This window comes from Nicotiana tabacum, chromosome 12 (genome assembly GCF_000715075.1).
Source record: "Nicotiana tabacum cultivar K326 chromosome 12, ASM71507v2, whole genome shotgun sequence".
Classification (NCBI taxonomy): domain Eukaryota; kingdom Viridiplantae; phylum Streptophyta; class Magnoliopsida; order Solanales; family Solanaceae; genus Nicotiana; species Nicotiana tabacum.
In genome coordinates, this window is record NC_134091.1 from 5,666,719 (window position 1) to 5,683,736 (window position 17,018).

The window sequence follows — 17,018 nt, forward strand, 5'->3', positions numbered from 1 at the left end:
GACAGTATGAAATCACGTAAAGACACTAAGCAGTTCTATATCAAAACAGTAAAATCATTTAAACATCAGTGAATAAGGAAATCATGTGAAATTCTTTTAACCAGGTAAAACAGATATAATCAGTATAAATCGCCTCCACAAGCATTTTAGTTCATCTATTCGTTCTTATCCTCAGTTCTCAATTCATATACTTCTCACGATAACCGAGTGAATAAATATATATACCGTTGTGGCGTGCAGCCCGATCCATATATCGCTGTGGCGTACAACCCGATCCATAATAATAACAGTCGATTGCTCTCACTAGAGGTGTGCAGACTCCGGAGGGGCTCCTTCAACCCAAGCGCTTTATAATTATTGCGGTGTGCAGCCCAATCCATATAAGTAGTTATTGCGGCGTGCATCCCGATCCATAATATATAATATATATATATATATATATATATATATATATATATATATATATATATATATATATATATGTTACGGCGCGCAACCCGATCCATATCAAATAAAATATCCTCACTATTGGGTCCTCGACCCCTCTCAGTCATTTAAAAATCACAGCCTCCCGGGCATAATGTACGGTCGGGATCTCGGCCCTCATATCTCTTCCTATTTATGGTTAACATTTCAAAATTTTGGTTCATATCATTCTTAAACAATTGGAAACATGATTGAGGATATAAATTCTTTAACAAAGTAAGTGAGGAAAACCAGTCAAAAATCCCCTAAGGGTTCTATAGGTCGGCACAAGGCCCCAAGCATGGCAACAAGCCCAATTCACAACAATAAAGTATATGTCTCAATCAAAAATGTAGTAAAATATCATTCGGGATGGACCAAGTCCCAATCCCCATAGCATTGAACCTCATGCTCGTCACACAACGTGTATCTCAACCTAGTATAGAACTACGTTGTGCAAATCCGGGGTTTCAAACCCTCAGGACATCATTTAAAATCATTACTCAACTCAAACTGGCCAAAACTCTAGCTCGCTATGCCCTTGCCTCTCAAATTGGCATCCACGCGCGTCGAATCTATCCAAAATCAGAACGAATAGGTCACAATATGCTAAGGGAACATAGCTCAAGCGAAAACATTCGAAAAAATATCAAAATCTCGAATTTAGCAAAACCCGAGCGTCGGGCCCATGTCTCGGAATTGGGTAAAATTTACATTTTCAGAATCCTCGTACCTTCACGAGTCTAACCATACCAAAATTATCCAATTCCGATACCATTTGGTCCTTCAAATCATCATTTTACATTTTTGAAAGGTTTCACAATATTCTTCCCAAATTCCATCTCAAATCACGAATAAAATGATCAATTCAGTGATAGATTCATATATTCTAGCCAAATCTGAGTTAAAATCACTTACCCCGATGAATTTCTTGAAAAACCTTCGAAAAATCGCCAAAATCCGAGCTCTCTGGGTCAAAATATTAAATAAAACCCAAAACCTCATATTTATAGGTACCCCTCAGGTATCAGCTACCGCGGGCCGCGCCACAACTCACGCGGTCCACGCAAGCCAGTGCGGGCCGCGCAAAGGCAACATGCGGCCGAACAGGCCTCCCTTTGCAGTGACAGGCTTTATTTTTTTGGCCATAACTTTTGCTACAGATGTCCAAATTGCGATATCTTTATCTTTCTGAAACTAGACACGAAGGGCTACAACTTTCATTTTTGGATTATCTCAAAATTCCTTGTAGATTAAAAGATATGAGCTTCCGAAGTAGGACCAATGGATCGTTCCCCACCGCGACGGCACACCATTTTGTGCGGTCCGCATGACACCTACCGCGGCCGCACACCACTTTGTGTGGTCCGCACATCACTCAACGCGGGCGCACATATTTTTGTGCAGACCGCGTGAGTGAGTTCCGGGGCCTGCAACCCCTGTAGACCTGCTACAGCTATGATTTTTGTACTAAAACATCCCGGAACCTACCCGGAACTCCTAGAACTTCGAACCAATTGCACCAACACATCCCATGACATCGTTCAAACCAGAATTTGTGAAAATATCAATTTCTCCAATTCAAGCCTAAATCTTCTCTACAACTCCAAAATCCATTCCGATCACGCTCATAAGTCACAAATCACCTCCCAAAGCTAATCGAACCCTCGGAACTCACTTCCAAGACTTCTAACACATAAGTCAACATCCGGTTGACTTTTCCAACTTAAGCTTTCTTAAAAGAGACTACGTGTCTCATTTCTTACCATATCCTCTCCAAACTCGAACTAATAAACTCGATAACATAAAACACGGACAACGAAGCGTAAAGAAGCTGAAATGGAGCGGTAACTCATGAGACAACTGGCCAGGTCGTCACAAAATGATATCCTGAGGGTTTGAAACCCCGGAATTTCACATCATAACGCTATATTGAGGTGACTTGCACGCCGGATAACGGGCGTGGGGTAGAGCACCATTGGGAATTGTGACTTGGTCCGTTCTGAGAGATGTTTTTACCGTGTTTTCTACTTGAACTAAATTGAGAATCATCCCTACTTAGATTTGATTGTTACATTTGGGCTTCTTGCCAATAATTTGAATCCTTCAGGGATTGATATTACTCTTTTCGCATATTTTGCATATCATTTTATCTCAGTCCAAGGTTTTAAATACTGTTTTGCAAACTCAGCCATCTTTCTAAGATTTGAAAACTTAAATGATATATCTAAATGATATTTTGGGTTGAGAACTATTATTTTAAAAATGCCCAAGGGGCTTATGATGATTTCTGGACTGAGCATGGATCGAGCTGCGCGCTGCAACAATGTTACATTGATATTGAGGCCGAGAGCCTGGTTTATTACATTGATATTGAGGTCGAGAGCCTGGGTGATTATACTGATATTGATATGAGGCCGAGGGCCTAGATTTGATGCCAAGAGATGGCCTGATGTTGCGCTTGGGCTGTAGGAGCCCCTCCGGAGTCTGTACACACCCCCAGTGAGCGCCGTCGACAATAAATAAATATGGATGGCTCGGGCTGCATGCCGCAGTGGGTACCAGAGTGTACCGTCAAATGCATTGCATTGCACTCATGCATTTATTCCTTATCTGCATTATCTGCCATAATAATTATGTGCTCTTATTTCATTGATTGGTTGCTTCATACTGTTCTGAGCCTGAGGGGATGATACTGTTCTGAGATATTGAGCCCGAGGGGCAGATTTCTACTTATTATTTTGATACTGAGCCCGAGGGGCAGATTTCTAATTACTATTTTGATACTGAGCCCGAGGGGCAGATTTCTACTTATTATTTTGATATTGAGCCCGAGGGGCAGATTTCTACTTGTTATTTTGATACTGAGCCCAAGGGGCAGATTTCTACTTGTCGTTTTGATATTGAGCCCGAGGGGCCAATTTCTACTCGTCATTTTACTGCCAAATTACCTGTTTTACTAGTTTAAAAGAAATTTCACATGATGTTTCACTGAATTGTTATTTTAAATGATTTCACTGCTTCTGTATATAATGTTGTGTGCCTTAACGTATTTTCTTACCTTCAGTCATTATTTATAATTATTACTCACTAGGTCGGAGTACTCACATTACTCTCTGCACCATGTGTGCAGGTACAGGTATTCCTAAGGCATAGAGAGAGTTTTCTGCTGTTCAGTTTTCATCGGAGTTATCGAGGTAGCTGTATGGCGTTCGCAGACCCGTTTTCTCCCTTATCTTCTGTTATTTATGATATCTTCAGACTTTGTTCCTTATTCCATACTTTGTATAATTCTAGTAAACTCTGTAGTAGCTCATGACTTGTGACACTCCGGTTAGGGCTGAGTTGGGTTGAATTTCCGTATTTTATCTATACTTTTTGCTATTGGATATTATTAAACCAGTTTATACTATAATTGTATTAACTAATTGTCTTAAAAGGATGAATTGGGTTGAATGGTTGGTCTTGTCTTCATGAGAGGCGTCATCACGACCAGGTTCGGGATTTGGGTCGTGACAAAACTTTGGAGAAAAAACTCAGGAAAATAATAAAAACATAATAAGAACACTAGAACTAGTGGAAGCATTACAAACTAAACAAAGGAAGACTCTAGAAAAATTATAACAAAATTTAGATTTCCTAAAATCACAAGAACTAGAAATAGACAGAAAAATACAATTTCTGAACAATAAGTTTAATCTAGAAAAAATACCTACAAAAAACGAAATAGAAAAATTAATTAAAACTATTACAGAAAAGCCTAAAGAATTAGAAATACAAACAACCAGATTAGTAGAAAAAATAACACATCAAGTAGAAGTATTAAAAAGTGAGATAAGTACCTTAAAATAAAAGATAGACACAATAAAAGAAAGCTCTTTCATGAGTGATTTACAACTAGAACTAGATCCAGTATATGAGGAAGCATTAAAATTCACAGAAAGAATTCAACCCAATCGAGAAAGACTGACTAGTTATACTCCTCAAGGGAAAGCGGATCAAACAATAATAAAATAGAATAATACTTTAATAATATTACTTTTAGAAATTAATAGAAAGCTAGATAAAATTATTAAAGAAAAGGAGATAAAAACTGAAATTCCAAAAGTAGACGATTTAATAGAACAATTAAAAAGAGTTGAAATTACACCACAAAAAGATAAAACAAAAATAACAAAATCACAAAAATGGACCTTTTTCCAGGTGGGTCAAGAACAACAAACGAAGAAAGAACACGAATAAATTTTTCAGATAATAGAATAAGTAATAATATGTTAGCAAGAATTTTAACTAGAAAAAGACAAGAAGAAAATCAGAAATTAGACGAAATAATTGATATAGACAAAGACATACAAATTTTTCAACAAAATCAACTAAGGTTACTTAATCCGAAAATATTATATAATACGGGTTATTTTTCAAATAATTCTCAATTATATAGGCATTACAGAGAAGAGCAATTATCAACCATAGGAAATAAAGTGGCAACATTGAATTTAATTAACCCAGAATCAGTACGACAAATAAAAAATTATAAAAAGAATTTAATGCATATAGGATTAATAGTAATAGGATTAAAAGGACTAATTAGAAAAAAATTAGGAACTAAAGTACTAGTAGTAGTATATGATGACAGATGGTCAGATCAAAAGAAATCTATAATAGGTTTAACAGAAGTAGACATGACCAATAATGGAGGAATATTTTATATTAGCCCAGACTTCATGATAAATTTAGCAGAATTTGAAAAAAATATTAAAATAGGAATACAAACTAAAGGATATGAGGAAATGAATAATGGAAATAATCTACTGATATGTGTAGGTTTCATAGGAAAAATGGCAACTAATAGTAATACAAAATTTAAAATTAAGGTAGACGATGTAGTTGAAGTAATGGAAAATAAGGGGATAAAATTAATAAAACTTATTAAGATAAACCCAGAAGAATATGCTGGATTAGAATGGAACCTAGAAGATTTTGCAAAGCCAAAAATATTTAAACCAGAATCTCATTAAATGTATACAAACTCAAAAGGAGAAACCTCAATTAGATTTACTGATTATAATTATTCTGCCCAAAAAGAAACAGATGATGGAACTGAAAGTACGGTAGAAAATAATGATACTGAATTTATGAATGTCGAAATAGTACAAGATGAATTTGAAGTAGATATAGCATTAGAAAAAGCAAGGAGACTAGTTAAAGAAAATAAAAATAAGACTTTCCAATGTAAAGAATGTAAAATTGGAAAGTTAACCTTAAGCAAAGTAGAAGAACATTTTAAGAAATGCGAATTAAGAATAGATAACTGGGGATATAGAAAGGAAAGTATTTCACAGAAAAAATCGGATAAATTCGACCAAAGTTTTGAAGAAATACAAGATAGTCATGAAGAAACAGAAACAAAATCTCTAATAAGTCTAAAAGAATTAATGGAATTAACTAGTTCTAGTCCAAGCCCATTTCAGAGAACAACTCATCAAAGTACAATAGATACCAGCACGGGAAATGTACCTAGAAAAAGAGTATATAGAGTAGATCATGTGACAGAGATAGAAAATGTAAAACCATCAGGAAAAATGATGGTCATAGAAGAACCTATAAGATTACAGGAAGGAGGAAGTAAGGGTAAAATACTAAATATAGCAGCTCATGACCCACAAATGTGGAACTCAGTAATAGACCTATGGAAACGAATAGTAGTGGCAAACTTTATAAAAACTTATAATGACACAGACGCAGAAACAATGTATAAATATATGAAGACTTTCTTATGATAATTAACAAAGGGCTTATGGGAAGCCTATAAGTCAGAATTTCCACGGACTTTCAAACCTTAATAGCAATTGGGCCAAATCCTTATAATTTTATAAATAAAATACATAGCTTAATCACAGGCGAAGATCAAAATAGTGGATTACTAGTATTACAGAAGAATGCTTTAATAAAATTAGAACAATTAAGTAAAAGCAGTTGGTTTCATATAGAAAAAAATTTAAATGATTATTTTTATTATTGTACTATTAGTGGAAATGCTTTTGATCAAGACTTAGGTAAAAAATTATTTAATAAACTACCAGGAGTCTTAGGAAGAGAAATAGAAGAACGATGGTATAAAAGAGAGGGAGTAATACAAAATCCTTATGCAAAATGGTCTATATGACACAAAGTACAACATATAATGGAAATACTACAAGAAAAATGTACTCATATACAAATACAAAAATAACTAAAACAGAGCAATATGAGTTTCTGTAGATCAACTGTGTATACAACACAAAGTTATGACAAAAATGAATATAAAAGGAAGAAATATAGAAAGTATAAACCTCAATACAATAAGGGATATTATAGAAAAAGTTATTATCTTAGAAAATCATCAGCTAGAAAACCATACCTAGATAGAGATAGACATGTTAGAAAGTATAGAACAGATAGAAACTATAAAATAAACTAGAATGCTTTACTTGTGGTAGTGTAGAACACTTAGCAAATACGTGCCCAAAAAGAATTAATAATAAAACAAGAAGTTTACAGTTAATAGAAGATTTTCAAGAAACTCTAATAAATGTAGACGAATATATGTCAGATAATGAAAGCATATACTCTGTAGTAAGTGTAGATATAGAAGAAAAAACTCAAATAGATACTTTAGAATCGAAGGAAGAAGAATTAACAAATGAAATAGGATTAGAAAAATTAGATTTAGAAGAAAATACATTTGTAAACATATCAGAAGAATGTACCCATAATTTTGAAAGAAATAAAGGATTAGATAGTAACCAGTATTTTTTATATGCAAATGGTACCCTAGTAGAAATAAAAGAGCTAAATGTAAACTATGCTATCTAGAAGGATGTATTGCATGTATAGAAAAAGATTTTGAAACAAAAATAAATAAAGAAGAAAAATACCAAGAAATAAATGATTCAACCATGAATTTGAGAATAATGATGTTAGAAGCTAGAATAAATGAATTAGAAAAAAGAATACAAAAAATGGAAAAGGGAAAAGAGAAATTGGAAGATATAAAAGAAACAACAGTAGAGGAAGAACTAATGAGTACAGAAAATTATGATGCGCTTGTGACGACCCGGCCAGTCGTCTCATGAGTTACCGCTCAGTTTCCCCCATTTCAGCTTCTTTACGCTTCGTTGTCCGTATTTTATGTGATCGAGTTGACTAGTTCAAGTTCGGAGAGGATTTGGTAAGAAATGAGACACTTAGTCTTTTTTAAGAAGGCTTAAGTAGGAAAAGTCAACCAGGTGTTGACTTATGTGTTAGAAGGCTCAGAAGTGAGTTTCGATGGTTCGGTTAACTTCGGGAGGTGATTTGTGACCTAGGAGCGCGATCGGAATGGGTTTTGGAGTTGTAGAGAAGATTTAGACTTGAATTGGCGAAATTGATATTTCGGCAAATTCCGGTTGATAGGCGAGATTTTGATATTGGGGTCGGAATAGAATTCCAAGAGTTGCAGTAACTTCATTTTGTCATTTGGGATGTGTGTGCAAAATTTCAGGTCATTCGGACGAGATTTGATAGACCTTTTGAACGAAAGCATAATTTAAGAGTTCTTGGAGTTCTTAGGCTTGAATCCTATGTTAAATTGGTGATTTGATGTTGTTGTGAATGTTCCGAAGTTTTGAGCAAGTTTGAACGATGTCATGGAATGTGTTGGTGCAATTGGTTCAAAGTTCTGGGAGTTTCGGGTAGGTTCCGGGATGTTTTAGTGCAAAAATCATAGCTGTAGCAGGTCTATAGGGGTTGCAGGCCCCGGAACTCACTCACGCGGTCTGCAAAAAAATAAGTGCGCCCGTGTTGAGTGCTGTGCAGACCGCACAAAAGTGGGCGCTGTAGGCGTCGCGCAGACCGCACAAAAGCGGGCACGGCCGCGGTAGGCGTCGCGCAGATCGCACAAAAGTGGGCGCGGCCGCGGTAGCTGAAACCTGAGGGGTACCTATAAATACGAGGTCTTGGGTTTTATTTAATATTTTAACCTAGAGAGCTCGGATTTTGGCGATTTTTCGAAGGTTTTTCAAGAAATTCATCGGAGTAAGTGATTTTAACTCAGATTTGGCTAGAATACATGAATCTATCACTGAATTCATCATTTAATTCGTTATTTGAGATGGAATTTGGGAAGAAAATTGTGAAACCTTTCAAAAATGTAAAATGATGATTTGAAGGACCAAATGGTATCGGAATTGGATAATTTTGGTATGGTTAGACTCGTGAGGGTATGAGGATTCTGAAAATATAAATTTTACCCGATTCTGAGACGTGGGCCTGGGGCTCGGGTTTTGCTAATTTCGAGATTTTTGATATTTTTCGAAAGTTTTCGCCCGGGCTTTGTTCCCTTAGCATATTGTGTCATATTCGTTCTGATTTTGGATAGATTCGACGTGCATCGAGGCCAATTCGAGGGGCAAAGGCGTCGCGAGCTAGAGAAATAGCTAGTTCGAGGTGAGTAATGGTTGTAAATGATGTCCTGAGGGTTTGAAACCCCGAATTGCACAACGTAGTGCTATATTGAGGCAAGATACACGCTGGATGATGAGCGTGGGGTCTGTCACTACTGAGGATTGTGACTTGGTCCATCCCGATTGATGATTTTACCGAATATTTGACTGAAATTCATTTGTTATCATCATGATTTGGGTTGATTGGCATATTTGGGCTTCGTACCAACTATTTGAACCCTTCGGGGATTTTTATCACTGTTTTCCTCACTACTTGACTTATTATTTGAACTCAGTCCTATTGATATCTACTATTTTACAAACTCAGCCACTTTTACTCAAATTTGAAACTTAAATGATATTTCTACATCATGTTTTGGGCTGAGAACTACTATTTTACTAATGCCCAAGGGGCTTGTGTTGATTTTGGATTGAGTGAGGCCGAGGGCCATATGTAAGGATATGCTGAGTGATATGAGGTCGAGGTCCTGAGATACTTTATATGCCACGAGGTGGCTTGCGTGATGTGAGGCCGAGTGCCGAGTGATGATGCCACGAGGTGGCTTGATATAGCGCTTAGGCCGTAAGGGGCCCCTCCGGAGTCTGCACACCCATAGTGAGCGCGGGTACCCATTGTTCTGAGTGATTGATGCTATGCCTAAGGGGCTGATATGAGTGATTGTGAGGTAGCCTGAGGGGCTGATACTATTCCGAGAGTGAGCCCGAGGGGCTGATACTGTACTGAGAGTGAGCCCGAGGGGCTGATACTATGCTGAGCGATTGATATTGTGCCCGAGGAGTGGATTTCTACTTGTTATTTACCTGTTAAATTACCTGTTTTACTTGTTTTAAAAAGGAATATCATTTGATTCTTCACTGATTTACTGCTTAAAGTGATTTTACTGCTTAATATGGAATTGCTTTATGTCTTTACGTGTTTTCATACTTTCAGCCATTATTTATAATTGTTACTCACTAAGTCGGAGTACTCACATTACTCCCTGCACCATGTGTGCAGATTCAAGCATCGCGGAGTCCGCTCCTGAGTGCTAATTTCTCCCAGTCCAGGCAGTGATTTGGAGACTATGAGGTAGTTGTTGGTGTTCGTAGCCCCGTGCCTCCCTTATCCTATTATTTCCATGTTTTTTTTGAACTATTGTATTGGATTTTGTGTTCAGTAGACTTGTATCCGGACTTCTAGTTGCTCATGACTTGTGACACCCCAGTTTGGGCTGTGTCAGGATGGTTCTTGCTGTTGTTAATGTTAAAATTCCGCAATTTATGAGTGTTATATTATATGTTGTTACTGTTTATGATGATTAACTGTTTAAAAGAGGTATTCCGTTTTGGTCTGGCTGGCCTTGTCTTTACGAGAGGCGCCATCACGACCGGATTCGGGGATTGGGTCATGATAAGTTGGTATCAGAGCCTAGGTTACTTAGGTCTCACGATTCATGAGCAGGTTTAGTAGAGTCTCGCGAATCGGTACGGAAACATTTGTATTTATCCTCGAGAGGCTGCAGAACCTTTAGGAAAACTTTGTATTCTTGAATTCTTATCGTGCGTCCTTGATTCAGCTTGAAAAAGTAACTCTTGAAATTCCTTTCACGCGTTCGTATGTGCGTATGAGCGCTTAGTATCAGATATGCCTTGATGGCTTGTGATTCCCTGGTCGAAGGGCGAGATATGATCTTTGTGAGTTTGATGTTGGACCAGTCTAGAGGACTTGAGGCCGGATCTTTGCCTACGGCTTGAGCACCGAGGTGCTGATTGTGTGAGCAAGTGTTCTGAACTTATATGTGCGGTATTATCCATGTTAGTAGAAGTGATGGCTGACAACTATGTGATGAGTATGTTGGTATTGCGAGAGGTATCTATATGATTTGGAAGTGACAAGGAAGGTCTGATAGATGATAGATGAACTATTAAGCGTTTGATTTCCATTGTGGTTGGATGCGTAGCCCCGAGTTATGGGCACGTGAAGAATCTTTTCATGTCTCCTAGTTGGAGTGAAGTAAATTTCATGTTGCGGTATGAGTTCAGATTCAGGAAAAAAAAATAATTAAGTGACTGCGTAATGTGTATGACGGTGGAAGGTATATAGAAATGTTATATTGAGGCGAAACAAGCGGGTTGTCTCCTGCGGTGTTCTGAGATTGTATTATCCTTATGCTGCTTGTTAGAAGATCTCATTCACAAGTGAAACATATGTGTTGAAATTTAAATTTGGGTCACTTGGTAGAGTGGGCTTAACTGTTACGAGAGTGAATGCGAGATTTGCATAGAGTTAAAGTACCCGATTGTCGGTGTTTCAAGAGCTTATGAAGGACTGAGTCTAATCTCACTATGGTATTATGGAAGCAACAAAGTATACGCGTTATAAGTTATGGTGCGTGTTTTGATCTATGGCTTTGAGCCCAGAGGGGGAGGTCGACCAGAGGGCAGTCAGGCCCATTTCTATGTACTTCCTGGCAGGCCAGATGCTATTGCTTCAGATGTTGTCATTACAGGTATTGTTTCAAGCTGCCAGAGAGATGCCTTTGTATTATTTGATCCCGGTTCCACCTTTTCTTATGTGTCATCATACTTTGCTCATTATTTGGGTACGCCCCGTGAGTTTCTTGCTTTACCTATTCATGTATCCACCCCAGTGGGCAATACTGTTGTTGTAGACCGTGTATACCGGTCATGTGTGGTGACTATTGGGGGTCTGGAGACCCGAGTGGATCTATTGCTATTGAGCATGGTGGATTTTGATGTCATTTTGAGCATGGATTGGCTATCCCCATGTCGTGCTATTCTAGACTGTCATGCTAAGACAGTCATTTTGGCTATGCCAGGTGTACCGCGGATCGAGTGGCGTGGTATGACTGATTATATCCCTAGTAGAGTGATCTCTTTCTTGAAGGCCCAGTGTATGGTTGGGAAGGGTTGCCTTTCATATCTAGCATTTGTAATTGATGTTAGAGCTAAGACTCCTAGTATCGATTCTGTCCTAGTTGTGAAGGATTTTCCCGATGTGTTTCCTGCAGACCTGCCGGGCATGCCACCGGATAGGGACATTGATTTTTGTATTGGCATGGTGCTGGGCACTCAGCCCTTTTCTATTCCGCCATATTGTATGGCACCAGCAGAGTTGAAAGAATTGAAAGAACAACTTCAAGAACTCCTAGATAAGGGGTTCATTCGGCCTAGTGTGTCCCCTTGGGGTGCACCGATTTTATTTGTGAAGAAGAAGGATGGCACGATGAGAATGTGCATTGATTATAGGCAATTAAACAAAGTAACAATTAAGAACAAGTATCCTTTGCCTCGCATTGATGATTTATTTGATCAGCTTAAGAGAGCGAGGGTATTCTCCAAAATTGATCTCCGTTCGGGTTATCACCAGTTGAAGATCAGGGATTCAGATATTCTTAAGACTGCTTTCAGGACCAGATATGGTCATTGAGTTTCATATTATGTCTTTCGGGCTAACCAATGCCCCAGCAACATTCATGCATTTGATGAACAGCGTGTTCCGGCCTTATCTTAATTCGTTCGTGATAGTATTCATTGATGATATCCTTGTGTACTCGCGTAGTCAGGAGGAGCACGCGGAGCATTTTAGAGTTGTGTTGCAGAGATTGAGGGAGGAGAAGCTTTATGCAAAGTTCTCCAAGTATGAGGTTTGGCTCAGTATAGTGGCTTTCTTGGGACACGTGGTGTCCAGCGAGGGTATTCAGGTTGACCCAAAGAAGATAGAGGCTATTCAGAGTTGGCCTAGACCGTCCTCAACCACAGAGATTCGTAGCTTTCTTGGGTTTGTAGGCTATTATCTCTGTTTTGTTCAGGGATTTTCATACATTGCATCGCCCTTGACCAAGTTGACTCAGAAGGGTGCTCCATTTGTATGGTCGGACGAGTGTGAGGAGAGCTTTCAGAAGCTCAAAACAATCTTGACCACAACTCTAGTGTTGGTTTTGCCATCAGCTTCAGGTTCATATACTATGTATTGTGTTGCTTCGAGAGTTGGGATTGGTTGTGTGTTGATGTAAGAGGGTAGAGTTATTGCTTATGCTTCTCGTCAGTTGAAGCCCCATGAGAAGAACTACCCCGTTTATGATTTGGAGTTGGCTGCCATAGTTCATGCATTGAAGATTTGGAGGCATTACTTATATGGCGTATCTTGTGAGGTGTTCACTGATCATTGCAGTCTTCAGCATTTGTTCAAGCAAAAAGATCTTAATTTGAGGCAGCGGAGATGGTTAGAGTTGCTTAAGGATTATGATATCACTATTCTGTACCATCCGGGAAAGGCCAATGTGGTGGCCAATGTATTGAGCCGAAAGACAGTGAGTATGGGGAGTTTGGCATATATTCTAGTTGGGGAGAGACCCCTTGCAGTTGATGTTCAGGCCTTGGCCAATCGGTTTGTGAGATAGGATATTTCGGAGCCCAGTCGGGTGTTGGCATGTGTGGTTTCTCGGTCTTCCTTATATTATCGTATCAGAGAGCGCCAGTATGATGATCCACATTTGCTTGTCCTTAAGGACAGAGTCCAGCATGATGATGCCAGAGATGTGACCGTCGGTGATGATGGTGTGTTGAGGATGCAGGGCTGGATTTGTGTGCCCAATGTGGATGGGCTTAGAGAGTTGATTCTGGAGAAGGCCCATAGCTCGCGGTATTCCATTCATCCGGGTGCCGCTAAGATGTATCAGGATTTGAGGCAACACTATTGGTGGAGAAGAATGAAGAAAGATATCGTGGGATTTGTTGCTCGGTGTCTCAATTGTCAGCAAGTGAAATATGAGCATCAGAGACCGGGTGGCTTGCTTCAACAGATGGTTATTCCCGAGTGGAAGTGGGAGAGGGTCACCATGGATTTTGTGAGTGGTCTTTCTCGGACTTTGAAGAAGTTCGATGCTATTTGGGTGATTGTGGATCGGCTGACCAAGTTTGTGCACTTCATCCCTGTGTGTACTACCTATTCTTCAGAGCGGTGGGCAGGGATTTATATCCGGGAGATTGTTCAGTTGCATGGTGTTCCGGTCTCCATCATCTCAGATAGAGGTACTCAGTTTACTTCGCAGTTTTGGAGAGCCGTGCAGAGAGAGTTGGGTACTCAGGTAGAGTTGAGCACAGCGTTTCATCCTTAGATGGACGGACAGTCCGAGCGTACTATTTAGATATTGGAGGACATGTTTCGTGCTTATGTTATTGACTTTGGAGGTTCATGGGATAAGTTTCTACCGCTTGCAGAGTTTGCTTACAACAACAGCTACCAGTCGAGTATTCAGATGGCTCCATATGAGGCTTTGTACGGGAGGCGATGTAGATCTCCGGTTGGTTGGTTCGAGCCCGACGAGGCTAGACTATTGGGGACAGATTTGGTTCAGGATGCCTTAGAGAAGGTGAAGGTGATTCAGGAGAGGCTTCGTACATCGCAATCACTTCAGAAGAGTTACGCAGACCGGAAGGTTCGAGATGTGTCCTACATGGTCGGTGAGAAGGTCTTGCTGAAGGTTTCGCCCATGAAGGGTGTTATGAGGTTTGGGAAGAAAGGCAAGTTGAGTCCTCGGTTCATTGGGCCTTTTGAGGTGCTTCGGAGGATTGGGGAGGTGGCTTATGAGCTTGCTTTGCCACCTAGCCTGTCGAGTGTGCATCCGGTATTTCATGTTTCTATGCTCCGGAAGTATATTGGGGATCCGTCTCATAATTTGGACTTCAGCAAGGTTCAGTTGGATGATGATTTGACCTTTGATGTGGAGCTAGTATCTATTTTGGGTCGCCAGGTTCGGAAGTTGAGGTCAAAGGATATAACTTCACTGAAAGTGCAGTGGAGAGGTCGGCCCGTGGAGGAGGCTACCTGGGAGACCGAGCGGGAGATACAGAGCATGTATCCTCATCTGTTTGAGGCTTCAGGTATGTTTGTTGACTCATTCGAGGACGAACGTTTGTTTAAGTTGGGGAGGATGTGACGACCCGACCAGTCGTTTCATGAGTTACCGCTCCGTTTCGCCCATTTCAGCTTCTTTATGCTTCGTTATCCATTTTTTATGTGATCGAGTTGATTAGTTCGAGTTCGGAGAGGATTTGGTAAGAAATGAAACACTTAGTCTCTTTTAAGAAGGCTTAAGTTAGAAAAGTCAACCGGGTGTTGACTTATGTGTTAGTAGGCTCGGAAGTGAGTTCTGATGGTTCGGTTAGCTTCGGGAGGTGATTTGTGACCTAGGAGCGCGATCGGAATGGGTTTTGGAGTTGTAGTGAAGATTTAGGCTTGAATTCGCGAAATTGATATTTCGGCAAATTTTAGTTGATAGGCGAGATTTTGATATTAGGGTCGGAATAGAATTTCGAGAGTTGCAGTAGCTTCATTTTGTCATTTGGGATGTGTGTACAAAATTTCAGGCCATTCGGACGAGATTTGATAGACCTTTTGATCGAAAGCATAATTTAAGAGTTCTTAGGCTTGAATCCTATGTTAAATTGGTGATTTGATGTTGTTGTGAGCGTTCCGAAGTTTTGAGCAAGTTTGAACGATGTTATGGGATGTGTTGGTGCAATTGGTTCAAAGTTCTAGGAGTTTCGGGTAGGTTCCGGGATGTTTTAGTACAAAAATCATAGTTGTAGCAGGTCTATAGGGGTTGCAGGCCCCGGAACTCACTCACGCGGTCCGCACAAAAATAAGTGCGCCCGCGTTGAGTGCTGTGCAGACCGCACAAAAGCGGGCGCGGCCACGGTAGGCATCGCGCGGCCTGCACAAAAGCGGTCGCGGCCGCGGTAGGCATCGCGCGGACCGTACAAAAGTTGGTGCGACCGCGGTAGCTGAAACCTGAGGGGTACCTATAAATATGAGGTCTTGGGTTTTATTTAATATATTAACCTAGAGAGCTCGGATTTTGGCGATTTTTCGAAGATTTTTCAAGAAATTCATCGGGGTAAGTGATTTTAACTCAGATTTGGCTAGAATACATGAATCTATCACTGAATTCATCATTTAATTTGTGATTTGAGATGGAATTTGGGAAGAAAATTGTGAAACCTTTCAAAAATATAAAATGATGATTTGAAGGACCAAATGGTATCAGAGTTGGATAATTTTTGTATGGTCAGACTCGTGAGGGTATGAGGATTCTGAAAATATAAATTTTACTCGATTTCAAGACGTGGGCCCGGGGCTCGGGTTTTGCTAATTTCGAGATTTTTGATATTTTTCGAATGTTTTTGCTTGGGCTTTATTCCCTTAGCATATTGTGACGTATTCGTTCTGATTTTGGATAGATTCGACGCGCGTGGAGGCCAATTTGATGGGCAAAGGCGTCGCGAGCTAGAGAATTAGCCAGTTCGAGGTGAGTAATGGTTGTAAATGATGTCCTGAGGGTTTGAAATCCCGGATTGCACAACGTAGTGCTATATTGATGCAAGATACGCACTGGATGATGAGCGTGTGATCTTTCACTACTGGGTATTGTGACTTGGTCCATCCCGATTGATGATTTTACCGAATATTTGACTGAAATTCATTTGTTATCATCATTATTTGGGCTGATTGCCATATTTGGGCTTCGTGCCATCTATTTGAACCCTTCGGGGATTTTTATCACTGTTTCCCTCACTACTTGACTTATTATTTGAACTCAGTCCTATTGATATCTACTGTTTTACAAACTCAACCACTTTTACTCAGATTTGAAACTTAAATGATATTTTTACATCATGTTTTGGGTTGAGAACTACTATTTTACTAATGCCCAATGGGCTTGTGATGATTTTGGACTGAATGAGGCCGAGGGCCTGAGATACTTTATATGCCACGAGGTGGCTTGAGTGATGTGAGGCCGAGTGCCGAGTGATGATGCCACGAGGTGGCTTGATATAGCGCTTGGGCTGTAAGGGGCCCCTCTGGAGTCTGTACACCCATAGTGAGCGCGGGTACCCATTGTTCTGAGTGATTGATGCTATGCCCGAGGGGCTGATATGAGTGATTGTGAGGTAGCCCGAGGGGCTGATACTATTCCGAGAGTGAGCCCGAGGGGCTGATACTGTACTGAGAGTGAGCCCGAGGGGCTGATACTATGCTGAGCGATTGATATTCCTTCTTGCTGT